This window comes from Geotrypetes seraphini, chromosome 9, assembly GCF_902459505.1.
Source record: "Geotrypetes seraphini chromosome 9, aGeoSer1.1, whole genome shotgun sequence".
Lineage (NCBI taxonomy): Eukaryota > Metazoa > Chordata > Amphibia > Gymnophiona > Dermophiidae > Geotrypetes > Geotrypetes seraphini.
The window spans coordinates 65,538,123-65,561,922 of NC_047092.1; the positions used below are offsets into that span (position 1 = coordinate 65,538,123).

The window sequence follows — 23,800 nt, forward strand, 5'->3', positions numbered from 1 at the left end:
TATGCACATTCAGCACCTCTACATGTAAAGCAGTTGCACTAAATACAAAAATGCTGAAGAATTGCTCAGAACTTCTTTTCTCACATATTCTATGGGGCATAGATCAAATGAATATAATTTAATCAATTACAAGGCTCCCTCACCTAGAATAACACCAGAGAATGTGAGCAGTAAGGAGCAAAAAGAACCAAATGTAATTTTGAAGTATTCTCACCACACTGTTCATCTTCTGTGACCATTTAATGCAGGAGGTGTCCAGGAGCATAGATGGAAATTGAAAGCAATGCACTTGTGAGAAAATGGAGATTACAGTAATCCTTCCAATCATCTGAAACTGATTCTGAAGCTTGGACAAAATAAATGCAGAGATCAAGGTCAGGAAGTGCATCGTTTAGAATCTGCCATTAAACTGCTGCGTGGTCGCTTGCTGGACCTAGTGCTCTGCAGAGTTTTAGCATTTGTCTTCATCGCGAAATGACAGATGTGAAGAATAGGAATGTGTTGAAATAGCTGTGACAAATAAAATGAGCCAGTGATTATAATGGCCAATCAGATATGCAAGATAATAATGGTGTTATTTGTTTTCCTCTACAAATGCAGTGGTTGGAAACTCGAGTATCTGGGTGCAGGCTCTTCCTTGTACAATGTTTATCCTCCCCCAGCTCACAGGCACTATCAGGGAGAGCATATGTCCAAGTATAAAACCCAAAATAAACAGTAACCTAGGGTTGTGATCTTGTAATTGCCAAGATGCTGTTTTTCAAGGGGAAGAAACACCTCTCTTCTTTCAAAAGTAAATAATTCTCCCTATAGCTAATGGATCTGGTAATGAAATTTCATTTAGTGGCCCTTTTTCTACAGAGCATTAAGCTGTTAGGGCCAGATAGTGGCATACCAAAGGGGGGGTGGGGGGGTGGTCCACCCTGGGTGCAGCTGGCAGGGACAGTTTAACCTCAGCATTTTTTTTTTTTTGTTACTTCAGCTTGTCTGAGGTAGAGAGTTGCGCGGGGACAGAAATCCCACCCGTCCCCACGAGGACTCCCACCCGTCCCCACCCGTCCCCGCGAGGAATCCCTCCATCCCCACCCGTCCCCGCGAGGAATCCCCTCCGTCCCCACCCGTCCCCGTGAGGAATCCCCTACGTCCCCGCCTGTCCCTATAAACTACAGAAATAGTTATTTCATTTAATTATGCTACTGAATTAAAGGCTCTGGTAGAAACCCATTTAAAAATAAGCAAAAAGACTTTATTAATTTGGAAATATTAATTGGGAAGAATACATACTTTGTAAACGGGTTTCTACCAGAGCCTCTAATGTTTATAAATTTTTATCAACACAACTAATATACTACTTTATCCTTAAGCAAAAAAAAAAAATAATAATAATTTTTTTCCTACCTTTATTGCCTGGTTTCTGCTTTCTTCATGTTCTCATTCAATTCCTTCCATCCACTGCCTCTCTTCTCTCTGTGTCTTCCATTTGCTCTGTTACTGTGCCTCTCCCTTTCTCCCCCCTCCCAAATTGGTCTGGCACCCATCTTTTTCCCTCCGCTCCCCCCATAGTCTGGCACCTCTGTCTTCTTCTCTGCCAGCGTCTTCTTCCCATTCCCTCTTCCCCATTTCCTTTCAGTGTCCTTCTCCCCCACCATCTTTCCCATGTCCTGTCAGGCAGCATCCTTCTCCCCTCTCTGCCTTCCCCATGTCCTTTCAGCGGCCTTCTCCCCCCTCTGTCTTCCCCATGTCCTTTCAGCGGCCTTCTCCCCCCTCTGTCTTCCCCATGTCCTTTCAGTGGCATTCTCCACCCATTTGTCTTCCCCAGTACTTTCAGCGGCCTTCTCCCCCCTTAAGCGTCTTTTCTTCTCCACTCCACCTTTCCTCCCTCCCTGCCTCCACCTTTGTGGCGCTTTTGCACCCGACCGACAACAGAACAGGCCCGGTCGGACAAATCTCCCTGTTCTGTAGCCGCGAATCTAAATTACCTTCTTACAGCAGCTGGAGTAGTGAAGCTGCTGTAAGAGGTAATTTAGATTCGCGGCTACAGGGCAGGGAGATTTGTCGGCCGGGCCTGTTGTCGGTCGATCGGGGGACCTGACCGGCTGTGCACATTCTCCGGGGCGGACCGCCCCCTCCCCCCTCTTTCGTACGCCATTGCCTTCTTCCTACCTGCCCTGCCGCACACAGCCGACCGGAAGTCTTCCTGATGTCAGCGCTGACGTCGGAGGAAGGGAGGGCTTTGCTTAAGCCCTCCCTCCGACGTCAGCGCTGACATCGGGAAGATTTCCGTTCGGATGTGTGCTGCGACAGGGCAGGTAAGGAGAAGGAGACTACCCTCGCGGCTCGACCAACCCCACTGCGATCCAACCCCGCAGGAACCCCGCGACCCTCGGAGGCGTCCCCACGGGATCCCCGTGACCCTAGGGGGCGTCCCCACGGGATCCCCGTGACCCAAAGGGGGAACCCGCGGGATCCCCGCGGGTCCCGCGGGATTCCCGTCATCCCCGTTCCCGTGCAGCTCTCTAGTCTGAGGTGTTCTTTGCTCACATGTTTAAAGACAATAGACTGTATTCAGTCCAATTCTTTATATGTGAGTTTGCAAACCATTGGACCCCTGAGGAAGGCGTTTTCGCCGAAACACGGACCGTGTAGGGTCCGGTTGGACTTTTATCACAATATTTTTTAGCATTGTACTTTTTTAATTGAATTTTCATGGTTTTATATGTCAGTGTTTAATAAATTATCTCCAGAACATCTGTATCCACAGTTTTTGTTTTTGTTTTCATCATTACTGTGTTAGCCCATCCTTAGGGCACAGTAATGCAATTACATCTTTTGGTAAATGTGAAAGATGCTCTTCGGTGCCGCTAAAGCTCTGTATATGGCTACAGAATGTATGCTTTTATAGCTGCATTTAGAGGGGCTGTTTTGGAGGCTGGGAGAAGAAAATGGCATTCATTGATTGTAGTTTTAAATCTACAAGTCATTTTCCATAAAAAACGTGGTTGCAGAAAATCCATTCATTTATAAAATTTATAGCTGCATTATCTAAAAATATATTCAGCTTGTGGTGGTAAGCAGCTACAAAACTGCTTCCAGATATTGGCTGTCCTAACCCCAGATATTCAATATCAGGGCATGCACAGCTGCCAACATTGAATATGACAACAGCCCAGAAGATAACTGGGCACTGGCTGATATTCAGTTTTCCTGTCCTACCTTTATGCACCTAGTTAGCTGGTTCGTGTTCTGAATATTTCCACTCCACCCTAATTCCACCCACAGCCCGCCCCTAACCTAGCCAGTTAGAGTTTTTATTCAACTGCACTAACTGGCTTGCCCACCAGCGCTTAACATGCTGAAGTCTCACCTTCCCAGTTAAAGTGATTTGAATATGGACCCCTTAAGCGTGTTACAACCTATACAAACTGGGCAAACGGCACCTTGGCACTCTTCTTCCCCCTCCCCCCCCCTTCCCCCCCCACACCACCACCACACTCCGCAATATCAACCCACAACGTCTATGAAGAAGAGTGGATATATTATGGCCGCAGCATTGTACTACTTACATAGGTTAAATGCAGTTTACAGTTTAATGCAATGACATACATGAATCCTTGTCAATATTCTGTCTAGGTCATTTCATGGGCAGAATGTCTAGTCTTTCGAGTCACACAGCTCCCACTATTTTCGCCTTATCAGCCGAAGCACAATTCTGCCCTGCCTGGGCATAGAGGCTCTGATGTTGGGTGCCTAGATCAGCATGCCTAGTCGATCTAGGTGCCTATATTAATTTAAAAAGATTAATCGGCACTGATAACAAGACATTAGGAAAAAGACAAGACATTAGGAAAAGAAATACAGCCTTTCACGCGGATTCATAACATGCGGACCTGGGCAAGGGGAGAGTTAATTGATGAGAATCAAGAGACTGAAGAACTAGTAAAGGAATATACAGAATGAGCAAGGAGGCTGCAAATGAAGCACTGCCCAAACATAGTGTTTTGTAGGTCAAAAGGAGAAATTAGGTTCTTACCTGCTAATTTACTTTCTTTTAGCTTCTCCAGACCAGTAGAGGTTAACTTTACGAATGGGTATATATCTAATCATGACCAGCAGGTGGAGACTGAAAACAAAACTTTGGGACAGTATAGAAACATAGAAACATAGAAATTGACGGCAGAAAAGGGCTACAGCCCATCGAGTCTGCCCATACCAATGACCCACTCCCTGACTTTTACTCCCCTATTGATCCCATGTGAATATCCCATTTTCTCTTAAAATCTGACACGCTGTTGGCCTCAATCACCTGCTGAGGCAGCTCGTTCCAATGATCGACCACCCTTTCGGTGAAGAAGTACTTTCTAGCATCACCCTGAAATTTCCCTCCCCTGATTTTCAGCGAGTGTCCTCTGGTTATCGAGGGCCCTGTAAGACTGAAGATATCATCTTTCATCTCTATACGCCCCGTGATATACTTAAAGGTCTCAATCATGTCCCCCCTCTCTCTTCGCTCCTCCAGCGAGTACATCCGCAGTTTTTTTAGTCTTTCTTCATATGTGAGATCCCTGAGCCCCAAGACCATCCTGGTAGCCATTCGCTGAACCGATTCGATTCTCAACACATCTTTCCGGTAGTGTGGTCTCCAGAATTGAACACAATACTCGAGATGAGGTCTCACCATGGATCTGTACAGTGGCATTATGACTTCAGGTTTTCTGCTGACAAAACCCCTACGGATGCAGCCCATCATTTGTCTTGCTTTGGACGAAGCCTTCTCCACCTGATTTGCAGCCTTCATATCATTGCTAATGATCACTCCTAAATCACGTTCTATCGTGGTACTGGACAAGGTTTCACCATTTAGTGTGTAAGTTCTGTGTGGGTTTTTTTTGCCTAGGTGCATTACTTTACATTTTTTGGCATTGAAGCTTAGTTGCCAGGTTGATGACCACTGTTCCAACTGTCGTAGGTCCTGCGTCATAAAGTCAGGTACACTGCTTTTGCCTACTATGTTGCATAGTTTGGCGTCGTCGGCAAACAGTGATACTTTTCCTCTAAGTCCTTGGGACAAATCTCCTATGAATAAATTGAATAGTATCGGCCCTAAGACGGAGCCCTGAGGTACTCCACTCGTCACAGCTGACGTTTTGGAGGGGGTACCGTTTACCATCACCCTTTGAATCCTACCATCTAGCCAATCCTTTACCCATGTAGTGAATGTATCTCCTAATCCCATCGATTTTAGTTTGTTCAACAGCCTGCGGTGTGGGACGCTATCAAAAGCTTTGCTGAAGTCCAAATATATCACGTCTAGGGACTCCCCGGCATCCAGATGACTGGTCACCCAGTCAAAGAAGTCAATCAGATTAGTTTGGCAGGACCTTCCCCTGGTAAATCCGTGTTGGTGTGGATCACGTAAGTTTTCTTCGTCTAGAATTTTGTCAAGATTCTGTTTGATCAGTGTTTCCATGAGTTTGCACACTATGGATGTAAGACTCACCGGTCTGTAATTTTCTGTCTCTGTTCTGCAGCCCTTTTTGTGAAGTGGAATTACGTTAGCTGTTTTCCAGTCTAGGGGTACTTTTCCCGTGCGCATGGAAAGATTGAAGAGCACGGCTAGTGGTTCAGCCAGAACTTCACTCAGCTCTCTGAGTACCCTGGGGTGTAGATTGTCTGGTCCCATGGCTTTGTCTACTTTGAGTCTTGAAAGTTCGTGGTAGACGCTACTGGGTGTAAACTCGTAATCATGAAACAGGTCATTTTGGATGTCTATTTGCTGTAGTTGTGGACCAGCTCCTGGCGCTTCACAGGTGAATACTGAGCAGAAGTATTCGTTTAGCAGTTCTGCCTTGGTATTATCAGATTCTGCGTAGTTTCCGTCTGATTGCCTAAGGCGTACTATCCCATCTTTGTTTCTCTTCCTGTCACTAATGTACCTGAAGAATGATTTGTCCCCCTTTTTAATATTCCGTGCTAGATCTTCTTCTGTTTGAAGTTTGGCTTCTCTGACTGCTTTCTTGACAGCTCTAGATCTGGCCAGATAGTCTTCTTTTGCCTCCTTTTTTCCAAGATGTTTGTATGTGATAAATGCTTCTTTTTTCTTTTTAATGAGGCCAGAAATTTCATTGCTGAACCATTGTGGTTTTTTGTTTCTCCGGTGTTTGCTTACTGTATTTATGTAGCGGTTAGATGCTTCGTTCAGAATGGATTTTATATATGACCACATAGTTTCCGGATTGTCAGTTTCTGCATGATTTTGCAGCTCCTGATGGACAAAGTCTCTCATATGGTCAAAGTTTGCGCCCCTAAAGTTGAGGACCCTCGTTGCTGAGTTTGATTTAGAGAAGCCTTTCCTGAGGTTGAGCCAAACCATGTTGTGGTCACTAGAGGCCAGCGTGTCTCCCACTGATACTTCCGAGACACTGTCTCCATTTGTGAGTACCAGGTCCAGTATTGCCTTTTCCCTGGTGGGCTCTAATACCATTTGATTGAGTTGTGCACCCTTTATGGTGGTCAATATTCTTTTGCTACCACTCGTAGTCGCAGAGAGGGTGTTCCAGTCTGCATCTGGCATATTGAAGTCTCCTAACAGTACTGTGTCACCGCGCAAGGTGATGTTCTCTATGTCCTCAATCAATTCATTGTCTTTGTCTTCCTGTTGTCTCGGAGGCCTGTATATCACACCGAGGTAAAGGCATTTTTCATTCCCTCTGTTCAGGTTTACCCAAAGTGATTCCCCTGTGTATCTAACCTCTGTGATCCTGGTAGTTTTGATATTATCCTTAGTGTATAGTGCTACTCCCCCTCCTAATTTGCCTTCTCTGTCTCGACGAAGTAGATTGTAGCCTGGTATAACCATATCCCACCCATGCGAGTCTGTGAACCAGGTCTCGGATATCGCTACTATGTCAAGGTCAGCATTCCTTATCTCTGTTTCTAGTTCCAGGATTTTGTTGCCCAAGCTGTGTGCATTAACATACATTGCTCTCCAAATTTGTGATGAGATACCTATCCCCGCTAGTGTGACTCCTGTTTTTTTGTGTATATTATGGGCACTTACCTTAGGCTCAGAAGTGTGGGTTTTACTTGCTTCCCAAGGGCGGATCCTTGTTGCTCTGGTATGTATGTATGAACCCTCCCCCAACTTACCTAGTTTAAAGCCTCCCTTCTCTATTTCCCTCAGTCTGCCGAATAGCCAAGCAGAACCAAGAACTGGAAAACAGGAAGAAAACAAAACTCCGAACAGGAGTAACAAATAACATACCCAAATGCTGTTGGAAAATGCAGAGGAGAAATACCCGAAGGACAATGTCCCCACAGCTCGCCAGCTAAGCCAGCCGAGCCACAGCCGCTGTTCTTTAATTCTCCCCGGCCCTAGAAAAATACTAGAACCCGCAGCAAAAAACAAAAACTGCCCGCGAAACAGCCCCAACAACAACAACAACAGACAGGGTGGGGACCTCTACTGGTCTGGAGAAGCTAAAAGAAAGTAAATTAGCAGGTAAGAACCTAATTTCTCCTTCTTTAGCACTCTCCAGACCAGTAGAGGTTAACTTTATGAATGGGACGTACCAAAGCAGTCCCTCTCACGGGCGGGACCCCCGAAGGGCCGATACCAGTACACGCTCACCGAACACCGCGTCCCGACGCGCCTGCACATCAACCCGATAATGACGAACAAAGGAATGCAAGGAGGACCAAACCGCAGCCTTACAAATATCCACTGGAGGCACGAGCGACGACTCAGCCCAAGAAGCCGCCTGACCCCGAGTGGAATGAGCCTTGAGAAACTCTGGAACAGGCTGCTGTTTCAGAAGATAAGCGGAAGCAATCGTCTCCTTGATCCAGCGCGCAATAGTAGCCTTAGAAGCGCCAGCTCCCCGACGAGGACCCGCCAGGAGGACAAAGAGATGATCGGACTTCCGGAATTCCTGGGTCCGCTGCACATAAGAGCGAAGGACCCGACCGACATCCAACTTGCGCAGCTGCCGTTGCTCATAAGAGCCCTCCCGACCACCCAAGACCGGGAGAACCACCGATTGATTGACATGAAAAGGAGAAACAACCTTCGGCAGAAAAGAAGGAACAGGCCGCAAGACGACCCGCTCCCTAGAAAACTCCAAGAAGGGAGCCCTACAAGAGAAAGCCTGCAGCTCAGAAACACGCCTAGCAGAAGTAATGGCCACCAAAAAGACCGCCTTCAAAGTAAGGTCCTTCAAAGAACAGGCGTCCAAGGGCTCGAAAGGCGGACGCACCAAAACAGAGAGAACCAGATTAAGATCCCAAGAGGGAACCGAGGGCCGTAGGGGAGGCCTAAGCAACTTGGCCGCCCGCAAAAACCGAATCACATCAGGAAGAGCCGATAAACGCTGACCTGACACCAACCCTCGAAAGGCCGACAGGGCCGCAAGATGAACTCGGAGAGAAGACCAAGCCAGGCCTCTATCCAGGCCATCCTGCAAGAACTCTAGAATGTTAGGCAGAGAAGCGCGAAAAGAGGTCACTCCCCGCGCCCGACACCATTCCTCAAAGAGACGCCAAACCCGCACATAAGCCCGAGAGGTAGAAAGCCTCCGGGACCCCAACAGTGTAGAGATCACCTTGTCTGAATATCCCTTCTTGCTAAGGCGACCCCTTTCAAGAGCCACGCCGTAAGACAGAAGGGAGACGGGTCGAACATGGGAATGGGACCCTGCATCAGAAGGTCGTCCGAGAGAGGCAGAGGAAGAGGATCCGCCACCAGGTGCCTCACCAGATCCGCATACCACGGACGGCGAGGCCAATCCGGCGCCACCAGCACCACCAAACCCGGATGGTGAACAATGCGAAGAAGCACTCTGCCCACCAGCGGCCAAGGAGGGAACACATACAACAGCCCCTCCGTTGGCCACTGCTGGACCAGAGCATCCAGACCCTCGGCCAGACCGTCCCTGCGACGACTGAAGAAGCGGGGCACTTTGGCGTTGCCACCCGTGGCCATCAGGTCCATCAGGGGCAGCCCCCAAGCCTGCACTATCAACTGAAACGCCTCGGCCCCGAGACACCACTCTCCTGGATCTAGGAAGTGACGACTGAGGAAGTCTGCCTGAACATTTTCTACTCCGGCTATATGAGAGGCCGAGAGGTCCAGCAGATGGGACTCCGCCCAAACCATGAGCAGAGCCGCCTCCTGCGCCACCTGAGTGCTCTTGGTGCCCCCCTGACGATTGACATAAGCCACCGCCGTGGCATTGTCCGACAGCACTCTGACCGACTTGCCCAGCAACAGGGAGTGGAAAGCCAACAGCGCCAGACGGACCGCTCTGGTCTCCAACACGTTGATCGACCAGGCGGCCTCCTCCGCGGACCAGGTGCCCTGAGCTGAGTGACCCAAACACTGAGCCCCCCAACCCAGGAGACTCGCATCCGTCAGGAGCACCGTCCACTGCGGGAGATCCAGACCCACCCCCTGAACTAGGTGAGGGGTCTGGAGCCACCAACGCAGACTGCAGCGCGCCAAGCCTCGCAGGGGAACCGGAACATCCATCCCGTGCCTCTGGGGAGACCACCTCCGGAGCAGAGCATACTGGAGAGGACGCATGTGGGCCCGCGCCCACCTCACCACGTCCAGGGACGCCGCCATCGACTCCAAGACCTGGAGGAAATCTCGCGCCCGAGGACACCGGGACGCCAAAAGCAGGCGAATCTGAGATTGCAATTTGCTCACCCGGCCCTCTGGGAGGAAGACCTTCCCCAAGGAGGTGTCGAACAGCACCCCTAGGTACTCCAGACGCTGAGCCGGGACCAACCGACTCTTGGAAAGGTTGACCACCCAGCCCAGCGACCGGAGAAACTCCACCACCCGAGCAGTAACCCGGGAGCTTTCCTGCAACGACTTTGCCTGAATTAACCAGTCGTCCAGGTAGGGGTGTACCAGGATGCCCTCCGACCGCAAGGCTGCCGCGACGACCACCATCACCTTGGTGAACGTCCGAGGAGCCGTGGCCAGCCCAAAGGGAAGCGCACAGAACTGATAGTGCCGACCCAAGATCGCAAAGCGCAGGAAACGCTGATGAGATGCCCGAATGGGAACATGCAAGTAGGCCTCCGTCAGATCGAGAGAAGTGAGAAACTCCCCTGGCTGAACCGCCAGAAAGACCGACCGCAGAGTTTCCATACGGAAAGAGGGAATCTTGAGAGCCCTGTTGACCCCTTTCAAATCGAGGATGGGCCGAAAGGTCCCCTCCTTCTTGGGCACCACAAAGTAAATGGAGTACCTGCCCGTGCCCCACTCTGGAGGGGGCACCGGAACAACTGCCCTGAGATCTAGCAAGCGCTGAAGGGTCTGGCGAAAAGCCTGCGTCTTCCCCGGAGTCTGACATGGAGAAGCGAGGAAAAAATCCGGCAGAGAGCGGGCGAACTCCAGGGCATAACCGTCCCGCACCACCTCCAGGACCCACTGATCGGACGTGATCTCGGCCCATTTGGGGAAAAAATCGCGCAGCCGGGCCCCCACCGGAACCAAAGGGGGCGCCGGCAAGGCGTCATTGTGCAGGACGGGAAGCGGGGGAACCGGCGGAGGGATTCCCTGCCCCCCGACGGGCCCCCCGAAAGGGCTGCATGCGCTGGAAGAACCGACCCCGGGAAAATCCCGGAGACTGGAAAGAAGCAGCCCCACGCCCAGGGCGATACTTGCGAAATTCCCGCAAACGCCCCCGGGCCGCACCACCCCGAGACGCAGGGCGGGCACGGTCCTCCGGCAGACGGGGCACTTTCGAGTCCGACAGAGTCTGAATCAACTTATCCAAGTCCTCTCCAAATAAAAACGACCCCCGAAAGGGAAATTTAGTAAGCTTAGCTTTGGACGCAGCATCCGCCGCCCAAGCGCGCAGCCACAACACACGCCTTGCGGCCACGCCAAAAGCCATAGACTTAGCCGAGATCCGCACCAAGTCATATAGAGCATCTGAGAGGAATGAGGCCGCCATCTCAATCTTCGCTACCTCCTGATCCACCAGAGACCAGTCGTCAGACTCTCGATCCAAGACACGCTCAGCCCACCGAAACACGGCGCGAGCGACCAGTCCCCCACAAATAGCCGCCTGGACCCCAAAAGCAGAAACCTGAAAATTTTGCTTAAGAATGTTCTCCAATTTGCGCTCCTCAGAGTCCCGCAAGGCAGAACCGCCCTCAACAGGCACGGTATGCCGCTTGGAAATTGCCGAGACCACCGCATCCACGACTGGCGAAGCTAACGTAGCCCGATCCCCTTCAGGAATGGGATACAGGCGAGCCATGCTGCGCGCCAGCCGAAACGGCGTCTCCGGCGTTTTCCACTGCTCCAGAATAATATCCCGAATATCCTGATGCATAGGAAAAGAGCGGGAAACGGAACGGATCCCCCGTAACAGGGGGTCCCCCACACGCGGAGTCTCCGGCGGCGCGTCCTCAAAACACAAGACCGCAGAAACCTGCTGAATAAGGTCAGGCAGCTCATCTTTCTGAAAAAGGCGCACCACGGACGCCTCGTCACTGGAGAACGGGAAATCCGACAACCCGCCGCCAGCTTCCGTCCCCTCCAGAGAGTCCTGGAATTCCTCAGAAGGGTCCAGGTCCTCCTCCAGACCGACACGTTCCTCCGACCACAAAGTCTCGTCCCACGACACCCGCGGACGCTTGGACAAGGGAGGCGGCGGAGGGGACGTCACGTCAGACGAGAGAGGCAAAGCCACAGGGAGCGCGGAGGAAACCCCACCCCCCGAAGCCCCCTGGGCGCAACCGGGACCCCCAGCCGCCTGAAAATAGGCTCTGCATAAAGAAAAGAAAAAGTCAGGAGAAAAACCCCCCGAGGGTCCCAAGGGACTCCCTGCCACAGCAGGGGACCCAGCAGAACCTTGCCCCTGCATAGTCAAAACAGGGGGAAGGTCACCTGAGGTGGAAGACAAAATGGAGGGGCCAGACAGAGAAGATGGCGGTTTTCCCGCCAAAAAAGCTCCCTCCATAGCCTGAAGCGGCTGAGAAACCTGAATAGTCTCAGCCGCTAAAGCAGGCAAGCCGGCATCAGCTGTCAAAAAATCAGCTGAGAGGGAATCCTCTAAAACCCGACCGTCGGCGGTTCGGGGAATCCCTCCGTGGGCGGACGGAGAAGACCGGGCTTCCCCACCGTTCCCTGCCGACTCGCGAGGCACCATCGGCGGGGAGCTCTGGGCGCCTGCAGCCGCTGCCGACGGAGCTCCTCCACCGCACCGGCCTGAACACCGCTTGCACAGGCCGGCCGCGAGTGCCTCGCGTCTGGAGCACAATGAGCACTTTTTCCCTTTAGAAGTGCTCATTGCTCCATACGCGACCTAGCTGCAAAAAAGTGCCGGTTAGTTGAAAAAATACAGTAAAATACAGTTTACTTAAAGGGATACAACCCTCCAGACCAGCACTACCTCAGGATTTTTTTTATTTTTTTTTTTTTTTCACAGAACAGACTCCACAGGCTCTCAAAGCAATATGCCTTGCTTGATTTAGGGGGCAAGGCTTACTGCTGAGGCTCCTCTAAAAAAATGTGGGGAGGTGGAGGAAGTGGGGAGAGGGACCCCGCTCGTGACCCGCCGGGTTTGACACCCCCGAGGTCGGACGAACCCCCAAACAGAGTCCGCCCAAGCTCCGTCCGGCTAAAAACAGGGACAATAAACCCCCTAAACAAATTCCAACAGCCCTACCAAGGGAGATGGGTACAGATCACTCAACACCTGCTGGAGATTGAAAGAAGACTGAGGGAAATAGAGAAGGGAGGATAGTATATACTGTCCCAAAGTTTTGTTTTCAGTCTCCACCTGCTGGTCATGATTAGATATATACCCATTCGTAAAGTTAACCTCTACTGGTCTGGAGAGTGCTAAAGAAGAAGAATTTTAAACTCAATGCTGAATATGTATATTAATTTGTCTGCATACTTGCTTGTGCATTTGCACACTTATGGGGGCACAGGACCTTGAAATTACAAGAAAGTCTCAATCAAGTCTGTCAGCTAGTTTAACATCAACTACAAATCATGCAAGTGCATAGAGGTGCATAATCAAAAGGGACGTCTAAGTCCGTTTGCGTCCAACTCGTAAGTCGTCCAAAGTAAAAAACAGCCTAGGACACATTTTCGAAAAATACTTCCAAAATTATTTTTGTTTTGAAAATCGTCTAATTATACATCATGCCGATCTGATCGTCCAAGTTGCTAAATCATCCATCTTTATACCACATTTCCATCCAACTTTTCGTTCAAGTCAAAAATGCCTCGAACAAGCCCTGTTGGACATGGGAGGGGTCTGCAAAGTGATGGACTGAACACCCAGATATGCCACCTAAATAGTGGGGTACCTTACAGGGCACTGCTGTGCACTTCACAAAAAGGGTGCCATGAACTACAACTACAGCTCCCTTATAGGTCATGGTGAGCCCCCCAAACCACCTGCAGAATCCCCTAGACCCACTTATCTACCACCCCAATAGCCTTTATGGCTGCAGGAGCCACTTATATGCCAGTAAAAAATGGTTGTGGGGCTGTATAGGCAGTGCACATGTTTCAATATCAATGCAGTGATTACAGGAGCTTATGGGCATGGGGCCTCCTCTCTATGGGTCCTAACCCATCCCCAAGATGGCTTAAGATGCCTCTGTGCAGCATAACTAGGCTTTCCTATGCCAGGCTGCCAGGTGATGATGGTCTGGAGGATAAATTTTAAAGGTGTGATTAATATTTTTATGGGGGGGCGGTGATCACTGGGATAGTTTATTGGGGTCTGTTTTATGTGTTTGTAGTGCTTATCTGGTGACTTTAGGTGGGTTTTTATGACTTAGACCATGTTTTACATGGTCTAAGTCACAACGTCCAAATTCCATCGATCCCAGCCTGTATAACTTTCGGTTATATATGCTGTTCGACTAAGTCTAAGCCGGCCCACGGCCCACCCAACTCCCGCCCTCGACACTCCTCCCGAAATGCCCCCTTTAGCTTTGGTCGTTCAGCGGCACTATGAAGGCCTAGGTCGTTTAGAAATACGTCCAAAACCTGTTTTTATTATCGGCACTTGGACATATTGGGAAATGTTCGTCCAAGTGCCGACTTAGGCCGGTTTTTGGACATTTTTCTCTTTCATTTATGAGCCCCATGGTGTATGTCCCATTCTATCTGTATCGTGAATAAATAAAGAAACAAAATAGGGCACCGAAGAGAATTTATGCCATAGCAAGCGATGCCCAGAATTATTTTTAAAAAGTCATTTGAAAACCAAGTTGATGTACCTGCAAAACAAATGTACGGCTTCTTTGAATCAGTTTAATATAGTTCTTCTCAAGAAAAAGCTTAAAATCAGCATTCACATCATGTTGTGCTCCAAAACTCTCATTAGCGACTAAATTAACTCAACTGCAAAAATAGAAAATAATAGGATTGCAGCTTTAATAAAATTAAAATATATTTCATAACGACAACAGTGCAAAATTAATAGTATATATGCGACCTTCTTGAAAAATGCCTCTGCTGTGGAGCAGGAGACATTAGATTTTTCAGGGAGTCACTGAGGCCAAGATTCTCAAAAAACCGCGTTGAAAAGTGAAGGTCTGCTAACACAGTCGTTTCAAAGCGAATTGAAAAAAGCAAAACATTCTCAAAAAATCACACATGCAGATGAGGTCGGCGGACAGCAGCGAAGATTTGCTAAATTTGCATGTGCCCATCGCTGGTGATAGTGATGGACACGGGCAGAAAAAACGCATTAAAAAAAGAACCACTCTCCTTGCTGCCAAGAAACGCCTTCTGTTGCTCGGTCGTGCGCACTAGTAGATATCATTGGGAGGAGTTGGCGTCCTCTTTTGCCTGAGGGGAGGAGGGACAGTATAAAAGGGGACTCAGAATTAAGTTCTAGGCTTTTGGTTATCCTGATCTCCCTCCAGAGCCCTAGTACCGAGGGAGACTCCTGAAGTACTGACTGCTTGTGGAGAGGAAAGCCTGAGAGGGTTTGCAGCAGAGCAGACCCCAGAGAGGAGAGAAAGGGGAACTAGTAGAATTCCACTACAAGAGAACATACAGGGCTTTTACTTTTCCAAGGGGTCATCAGGAGAGGGCAGAACGAGTGTGTGGAGACCTATCTCGAAAGGAAAACAGTGAGTAAACAGACACTGTGTAAAGTTGTGCATGTGTGGAGTGCTTCAGCTTGGCGGGAAAGATTACAGTGTTCCTGGGCTGAGGAAAGAGGGGGCCTGAAGAAACAGGGTGGGACCCAGGAGAGGCTTACCACAAGTATGAAGGATTTGTGTGAAGAGACTGGGGAGCACAACAAAGGTGTTTCTGAAATGACTTTATTCTAAACTGTTTGTAAAACCAGTTCAATATTTCCACACTTAAAGAAGTTGTAAATAATTTGTGCATTGACTCTTCAAATCAAGTTTAAGTAAAGGTTCCATTTATCTATTGCACCTTGGTCTCAGTTTGATTCCTTTACACCAGAGAACAGAGTGAGGACTGAGGAGTGTGATTGAGCCACAGGATTGTAGTCCTTCGGCCTTCTGGAGCAAGTCTGACCCCGACCTACAGCAAGCTCAAGAGCTGGCCAGAGCCCATAGACTTAACGCAAGTGGTACCAGGACTAAATTATATATATACATATATAAACAATGACAATTTAATAAACTATTTTGTCAAATATTGTTCTGTGGTTAATGTATCCATTACTTCTGTTTATAATTCCAATGTTTTAATGATATTCAGTAGTTATTAGGTAGAGTAACTGTGCCATCTGTGGACTGGCAGGCTCATTTTACTACTGTACAGTTAAATGTACAGTAAAACTTGGGATTGCAAGTAACTTGGTTGGCAAGTGTTTTGCAAGACAAGCAAAACATTTTATTAAATTTTAACTTGATATACAAGCAATGTCTTGCAATACAAGCACATATAGTATACAGTACACACATCCCAACTGAGCCGATGGTTCTTTCTCTCTGACGATGCGGGAGTTTAGTGACTGATCTAAATGAGTGAGGTCTTGCAATACAAGTACGTATAGTATTTTGTATTAAAGTTTTGGGGTTGTGGAACGAATCGTCATGAGTTTCCATTATTTCCTATGGGGAAATTTGCTTGATATACAAGTGCTTTGGATTAAAGCATACTTCTGGAACAATTATGCTCACAAACCAAGGTTTTACTATATATATATTTTTATTATTGTTATTATTTGATTTTCCTGTTTTAACTTCAAGGTAGATTACAATCAAACATATTAAACAGTATACAGTAGTATTTTACCTTTTAGGAGGCTTTATTGAGATGACTCTTTATTGATGTGACCTGACACAAGCCATGTTTCAGCTATGCAGGGGACTTGTGGTCAACATATAACGACGGTGTTCAGCTGCTTTCATTCACTATGTTTTAACACTTATGAATTGAGCTATATATCATTTACTTTCGTTTGTAAGCTCATCGAATGATTTAAACTTTTGTTTGTTGACCACATGGCCCCTGAGGAAGGCTCTACATAGCCGAAACACAGTCCGTGTCAGGACACATCAATAAAGAGTCATCTCAATAAAATCCTGACTTTATAAAGTATAAAGACTTTGTGACAGTAATTCTATTCACAGACTTTTAGTGCACTTGACTTCCACCGTTGAAATATAATTGAGACTCCATTATATGTGTTTCTATTTGCAGTTTTTGTGAATATATAATTAAAACATAAAGCATTCCAATGACAGTCTCACAGGAAGAGAATAGAGGTGAGTAAGATGGAAACAGAGAGAGATGGGTAGGTGAAAGACAGGGAGAGATGGATGGGTGATATAAGAGTGAGACAAAGCAATGTGATAGAAAGCCCAGATCTTCGTTACATCCTGTCAGGTGGGTGTCAAAATATTTTATCATTTTGACTTCAAAGGTCTTATGTTCCTAGATTGTCTTAAAATGTCCTTTTAATATTCTCATCATAACATCATTAACACAGTGTTCTGGTTTTGTAAAGCGCTGTCCCACAAAGGTCACTTCCTGTTTGACATGGTGATGATTAATATGATGTCTGTGTAAACTGATTCTTTTCTTTAGAATCTGGATTGTCTCTCCAGTATAACACACTTCTTCATACTTTTTGCATTGAATGACTTATGCCACATTTGAAGAGGAGTATATGTAGGATCCCTGCATGTACACATGTATGCAATTTTTCTCATCTCCAAAAGCTCTCCTGCCCTGAGGGAAGGAAGGCATGTATTTCAGAAAACTGGCAAGCACACATGATCGGATCATGATTAGAAATAATCAACGATCTGTAAAGACATTCAGTGGTCATTTCAAACAAAGGGTTGCAGCAGTGCAGAAAGAACTGTCATCTAAAGTGACTTGATTGTGGAATAGGAGATGGGAAACGAGAAGAGAGAGAAGACATGCATACGACCAAACCTAATAAAATATTTGTTTCTGTAGCAACATGATTACTTAAGGTAATTCACACCGTGGCAGTTTTCCTACTGAAAGAGACCAGAATTTAACGGCTCCTTTTACTAAGCTGTGATAGCGTTTTTAGCGCACGCAGGATTTTAGTACGCGCTAAACCCATGCTACACGGCTAGAACTAACACCAGATCAATGCTGGCGTTAAGGTCTAGCGTGTGCGGCAATTCAGCACGTGATAAGCGCTTAGTAAAAGGAGCCCTATATGTAGGAACAGAAAGTATAAAGAAGTCACATAGATGGGGGGGTGCTATTTTATCAAGGGACAACTATATTTAGGTGCCAAGAAGATGCCTATATGGGGCCTATTTTATAAAGGAAAGTAGGTGCTTACTTTTCTTTAGAGAAGTGGGCTCCAACCTTTTTCAAGTAAAGGGCTTCAGTGTGAATACAAGAAAACTCTGAGGACCACCAAAAGATTTCATGCTTACACATACTAATTTTGTAAACCGCCTTGACCTGCTTGTTCAGACTGGGTATTAAACATTAAAAATGAATACTAATATTGATTCTACATCACATCAAGGATATATTTTAAAACCTCACTTTATTTTGGACTGTCAGTAGCAAATTCCACAAATGAGACACCTGAATAACACACTTAAGAGATTGTCTGCTGTTATTATATCAAGGGGGCAAGATTTTATTGGAAGAATGAAATTTGCATTTAGAGAAAACTGATGAGATTAGCTCATTACATTTTATATAGTTTTTAGAATTTAAATTTTAGAATGGGACCTATTTCTGTTACCCATACTTTAGATTTTGTGGGATATATGTCTAATGAAAGGGGGAGTCCATTGGTAGACCAGGTTTGTTGGGAGCAAGTGGCATGGTCAGACCATTATTTATTAGACTTCTTTCTAAAAGCTCCTAAATTGTTGAAAAATAAAAATCAGTTTTAAAATAAAATGTTGGGACATGGGAAAATTGGTAGAGATCAATTTTAGCTCAATGTAATGGAGAGTTAAAAGAGAAGAAAGGAAGTATTAGTGTTAGAACTATGATAGAGTACTGGAATAACTCGGTTGTAACTGCTTTAGATAGAATTGTGCCAATTAAAGAGAGGAAAATTGAGAGGAAAAAGATCTCTCCTTGGTTTGATAAGGTTCTGGGAAGAACTTCAAAGAACATGAGGAAGGTTGGAGAGGAAATGGTGGAAAATGAAGGAAGAAGAGAGTTTTTAGAATGGAAAGGGAAATTTAAAGAGTATAAAATTAAATTGAATGAAATGAAAAAGGAGTATTATGAAAAAAGAATTAAACAGTCAGAAAACAAAAATGAGACCATTTTTCAAATTTTTACAGAACTAAGTTTAAGGGCTCCTTTTACTAAGCTGCGTTAGGGCATTAACGCGCGGAATAGCATGCGCTGAATTGCCGCACGCACTAGACCTTAATGTCAACATTGAGCTGGCGTTAGTTCTAGCCACGTAGCGCACAGTAATATCCTACGTGCGCTAAAAACGTTAGCGCACTTTAGTAAAATGAGCCCTAAATCTGTTATTTCCATAGCATAAGATGGCAAGATTTTTTCAATCTAAAGTAGAGAGGATTAGGATGTCTTTTTTGAACTAAGTTCCAAAGGAACTGCTAGATTATGGTATATGTAATGAAGAATTAGGAATTGCTGGTGATTTATGTTGTATCAACAGTTTGTTGATTATATATCTTCTAAGGGTCCTGCACCCTATACAACATTGTTTTCAACTGCTCCATAGTACAGAAACTCTTTTATTAATTTTAGTTTCTGAGATAAGAAAGACTATGGCCTCCTTTTACGAAACTGCGATAGCAGGTTCTAGCGCGGGGAGCCGCACTGAATTGTTTGTGCTACTCCCCATGCAGTTTCGTAAAAGAGGGGTATGAGTTTTGGAAAACAGACATTATTGTTTCAGTGCTATTGGATTAGGTGGAAAGGTGTTGAATTGGTTTTCAGGTTTTTAAGGACAAGAAGGTATTATGTTAAAGGAATTAATGTAAATTCAGAGTATTGGAGTATAAATTGTGGTGTTCCTCAAGGGTCACCTGTGTCTCCTTTGTTTTGGGTTTTTTTTTAAATTTGTATATGAGCTCTGGGTGGATGATTGACTAATTTAGGCATTTTTATTTTATCTTATGCTGATGATATTACTATCTTAAATCCAGCATTGGATAATCTGGAGGAAGCTTTAAGATTTATTCAAAAGTTAATTATGTTAGTGGATAATTGGGCAGCCAGTAATTTCTTACAGCTGAATAAACAAAAAAATTAAATTTGTTTTGGTAATCCAAGTGGGCTTATTGGTGTTATACTGAATTTAAAAAACAAGCTGTAATTTAAATATTGCTGCAATCAGCTGTGCGTTTGATTTTTAGAGCAAAAAAAAAAATATGACCGGATTACTCCTCTTCTAGATGAATTACAATGGTTGAAGATTGAAAAGAAAGTAAATTTTAAATTGGATATGCAGAATTACCCATGGTCTTTGCAGATTTTGGTGTCGGGACATCACTCACTGTCGGCTTCCCTTTACTGCGATCCCAACCTCAATGATGTCACTTCCTTTCTCTTTAGCGGATCCACGGTAGAGGGAAGCCTGCAGAGCCAGCAGCAGGTTGCCATTAACTGGAATTGCCGTCACAGAGGTAGTGGACAGGAATGCTGGATTGGGAACAATGGGGAGAGTGTGAAATATGCTGGCTGAGAGAAATACCTGAGGTCTGCACAGATTTTGGTGTTGGATCAGCAGTCACTCGCTGCGGCCCGAATCGCTGCTGGCAACATCTTCAGGCAGCCTGTGTGGGCTCTGCAGGCTTCCCTCTACTGCGGTCCTATACTCAATGATGTCACTTCCTGTTTTTTCAGCAAAAAGGAGAACAAAGTACACTAATGACTTGTGGAACTGCACTTATCTATCCCACAAGATTCTAGAGCTCTCTGTATTTTCACTTCCTCTTTTTTGGCAGGACTATGGTAGATGGAAGCTTGCTGAGCTGGCAGCAGATTGCCATTAACTGGCATCAGCGTTGCAAAGGTAGTGGACAGAAATGCTGAATCAGGGACAATGGGGAGAGAGTGAAGGATGCTGGCTGGGGAGGGACAGGGGTAAGAATGAGAAATTCTGGCTGGGGGGGCAGAGGTGAGAGAGATGGATGGGGACGGGGTGAAAGATGTGGCTGGGGGAACAGAAGTGAGAGAGATTCTGGCTGGGGGGCACAGGGGTATGAGAGATTCTGGCTGGGGGGCAGGGGTGAGAGAAATGCTGGCTCTTTGCTTTCCCTAGTATAATTTAATGAAAATACTGAATTGTACTGAAATTCTGGATGATAATTAGCCAAATATTGTTTAAATGTTGTCAAACAAACTTGTAGAATTTTACAGAATTTGTAAATTTTGTGTGCAGAATTTGGATTTTTTTTTTTTTTGCACAGAATTTTGAATTTTTTTGTGCAGAATTCCGCCAGGAGTATAGGTTGCTAAAAAAAACCCCCCCAAAAACCCAACATTCTGTCATTTACATGTGTAACTCTATGCCCCGCACATGCTCCACCCAGATTCCGCCAAAGTTGGTGCCCACTGTCAATCCAAACACACCGTCACATTTGGGCACCATGCTGTCGAACAGTGCATTGGAATATTGGCATCTACACACCTATGTGCACCCATGTGCTAATATGCTGGTATGAGGGGAGGAGCAGCCTAGTGGTTAGAGTTGCTATCTCAGCACCCTAAGGTTGTGAGTTCAATCCTAGCCTACTTCCTGTGATTCTGGGCAAATAACTTAACCCTCCATTGCCCAACTACCACAATTAGATTGTAAGCCTACTGTGGCAGATAGGGAAAAATGCTTAAAAATATCTGATTACTCTTCAATGTATTGTAAACTGCTTTGGGTGAAACTCTTCATGAAAAGGCAGTTAATAAATCCCACTTGGTAAGGGAAATCCTAGCAGAGCAGTAAGCAGGTGTCTGGAGTAGCCTGGTGGGCAGAGTAATGAACTACAGAGAGGAGCACCCAGGCCCATATCCCACTCTAACCACTACATTTATGGTGGAAAGTGTGAATCCACCAAAATCCTACTGTATTGTCATATAGGTGACACCTGCAGCCATAGGGACTACTGGGATGGTGGACAGGTAGGCATAGTAGGTTTTGAGATAGTTTTGGAGGGCTCACCATACATTATAAGGGAATTATAGTGAGATGTATACCTAACATCCTTTATGTGAAGTTCAAAGCAGTGCCCTCTAAGGTGCCCCAGTCCATTAAAAATGCTGCCCCACCCCCCTCCTATATGTAAATGGCTTTTTTTTAAACACATTTCATCTAGATGTCCTATTTTTTTGAAAATGGCCAAAAAAGATAGATGACTTACTAGGCCAAGAAGTCTAGGAGGACATTTTTAGAAAAAAATTATAGACTTCTTGCTAGCTCAAGAGGTCTAGCAGGTTATGTTCGAACAAAAAAAGATAAACATATTGTAGTTTTGAAAATGAACATTTTCACTACTGGATTTTTGGATGTCTTTCCCAAAATGTCTAAACTCAGATTAAGATATCCTATTGAAAATGGTCCTCCATGTTTTCATGTTTTGCAAGAGCTGAGTTATGGGCTGACTGCCTCCAGTGCCTTTCACATTCTCCAGTGCAGGAATTGGTGGAAAACACTGTTTCTCTCAGGGACAATGTCTCCAAAAGGCCCTCTTTCCTAAACCAGGGCATGTGGAGTATGATTTCAGTCTCTCATATTTATTATTAACACTCATAGTAGTACTAATTGCTTCCCTCTTCTTATGAAGTATCATGTATAGGCAATGTATGCAGGTATGCTTGGAAATTATTTTTAGTCAAGTCTGTGGCATCCAAACTGATGGGAAATATTTCTGTATCTTTCTGCTACATTTCCTTGGTCTTGGACTGCATTTCTTGGTACTTCAAGATATGTTCTGTCTCCACATGTTTTATACAGTAATCACTTAGGTCTGACACCTCTATGATAAATTAACAACCCAAATTAGGGGAAAAAGCCACAAGAACTCCAGATACATCAAAGGGCTGATTTTCTTTCCAAGAAGTAGACGTGGCAACACTGTGTTACTTCTTGTGAAGCTCATACATCGATGTTTCTGAATCTGTAGTTGAACTGCCATATTCTTCATTGTTGGATCACAGCAAGAGGAAGAACTTGTACATTTTGTCATGGCAGATGAGGAAGACATGTCTGTGAGAGAACGCCAAAGGTGTGTGACTGAATTTTGTGCTAAACTTAGAAAGAGTGGTAATGAAACGTTATGACAAGCATATGGTGGAGAAAGCACGTCAAAGAGAGTAACACATGAGTGACTGATGAAGTGCATTCTGGGAGGCCATCCATTGCAAAGCAGTGATGGTGTAAAACAGTCTACTGCACGACTGTGAATCGTTTTTGAAATGATTCAAAAAATGTATTGAATGTGAAGGACACTACTTTGAAAAAGAATGTTATTCAGATCCTGTGGAGTCTTATAATTCTGAATTTTTTTTTATATTATTTTTTAAACAGTCTTGTTACTTTTCAATCAGCCCTCGTACAAACCGGATAAAACAGTGGATCAGAATTCTCCCACTCTAGTAATAATGAAATAATGAAAATGGAGGAAAAGACCTCAGACACCCAGGGCTCTCTCAGCAATTAAATGTCAACTTTGTAGTGTAGTTACTCAGGTTTCAGCTCAAGTGGGTTGACATCAATCACTGGCCAAAAACCAGATGTATGAGGTCTTTTCCCCAATTTTCGTCATTTCATATTACAGGATTGGAAGAGTTCTGGTTCACTGTTTTGGTTGGTTTGTATGTACACAGAGTACCTCTACGATCAATGTCATTCTGGTATTTTTCTCTTTTACTGCTATGCCCTTGAATCCAGCTCTGTATTGGTCAAAATGAGAATGTCGAGGTGATCACAAACTCTTCATTCTCCACAGTTCTTTGAGGTCATGAACCCAGTACGTCTTAGGTACAATTATGTTGTAATGTTTACTAAGGGCTTCTTTTTACTAAATGGTAGTAGAGGTTACTACCACGGGCTGGCGAGGTACATGATCTGACGCACATAGGAATTCTATGAGCATCGGAGCATTTAATTCGTCAGTTCGTAGTAGAAACTTTAAGTGGTGTTAATTGGCACTAATTTGTAATTACATGCACAACTGCACTTGGGCGCTATTATATAAACTTAGGTACTGATTCTATAAATGGCGCCTAAAACAAAGAAATATAGAAACATGATGGCAGATAAAGGCCAAATGGCCCATCCAGTCTGCCCATCCACAGTAACCATTATTAATTCCTCTCTCTAAGATATCCTATGTG

The 23,800-nt window shown here is 45.7% G+C and overlaps 1 protein-coding gene across 1 annotated transcript in view; it reads right to left on the reverse strand.

Annotated features, from left to right (window-relative positions):
- Window positions 1–20,254, reverse strand: part of NELL2 (neural EGFL like 2) — a 648,388-nt gene extending 628,134 nt beyond the window's left edge. Inside the window, exons 1-2 of the mRNA XM_033959423.1 lie at window positions 19,926–20,254; window positions 215–510 (exon numbers count right to left, since the gene is read on the reverse strand). The gene's annotated coding sequence lies outside the window, so the exon portion shown is untranslated. The remainder of the gene's footprint in view (window positions 1–214; window positions 511–19,925) is intronic.
- Between the last annotated feature and the right edge of the window lie 3,546 nt (window positions 20,255–23,800).